Here is a 1,144-nt window from a genome sequence, read left to right as displayed (position 1 = left end):
TATGGAGCCAGTGTCCAGTTCTTTTTTTTTTTTTTTTAAATACATTTTTACTAATTTCAGAGATGAAGGGGAGGGAGAGAGAGGTAGAAACATCAATGATGAGAATCATTGATCGGCTGCCTCCTGCACACCCCCTACTGGGGATTGAGCCCACAACCCAGGCCTGTGCCCTTGACCAGAATCAAACTTGGGACCCTTCAGTCTGCAGACCAATGCTCTATCCACTGAGCCAAACTGGCTAGGGCCCAGTTCTTTTTTTAGCTTCATTTCAATTATGGGAGTGAGTGGGTTGGGAGGCAGCCGTGAGGTATGGCTGCTGCATGTTACCAGGCCAGCTTGCAGATTTGAAGACCTGGATAGCACCTTTTCAAGTTCATCTGACCCAAGCTCTTACAGACCAGACCAGACCAGCACCCAGGTAAGTGATTTGAAGGCCCATGGCTGGTTCATGGCAGGGCCAGGAGGAAAGCCCAGGCTGTGCTTTCCCAGCTGGTGCTCTTTCCCGTTTAGGTCTTGAAAATGGACAGGATGAGATTTCTCTTCTTCACTGTTGAACAATTTACACTGAGATTGAAGATTCCTCCTATTTTAAAAGGAGTGAATGAAAAAAATTTGTCCACAGCTGAGCCCTGGACACTAGTCACTGCTTCTCTTGTTTATACCCATCACCTTTTCCCCTTCTCTCTGGTGGCACTGGTAGGTGGGTTCCCCAAGTCTCTAACAGAGAAATTACAAAGTCACCAGTAAGCAGACAGTTCAATGACATAAGCAGACTATACAGAACGTCCCACACTGTATCCCGTTCCCACGCTAAAACACACATAAATTATCTGGTGAGATTAGAACGTCCCCTCAGTTTTGCTATACCGTATTTCCCTAGCAAATATTTACTAAGTCTGTGTTCATGGGTAAAGGTGAACATACCTAAAAGAAAGAAACATTGTAACTGGTAAATGGCCATAATAAAACAAAATAAAAATCCGACCTGTTTTTTAAAGATTGTCCAAAAATCCTTGGGACATGTATAAGTTTTAACTTGTCTATTAATTCATATGGTAACAGTAACTTACATACATTGAGTACATTCTCTGAGCCAGGCACTGTTCTAAGTGCTTTCCAATCCTGTGAGGTACACACTGGTATA

This window comes from Cnephaeus nilssonii, assembly GCF_951640355.1.
Source record: "Cnephaeus nilssonii genome assembly, chromosome: 4".
Classification (NCBI taxonomy): domain Eukaryota; kingdom Metazoa; phylum Chordata; class Mammalia; order Chiroptera; family Vespertilionidae; genus Cnephaeus; species Cnephaeus nilssonii.
The sequence above is the reverse complement of the archived record's forward strand: the minus strand, read 5'-3'. Positions refer to the sequence as shown.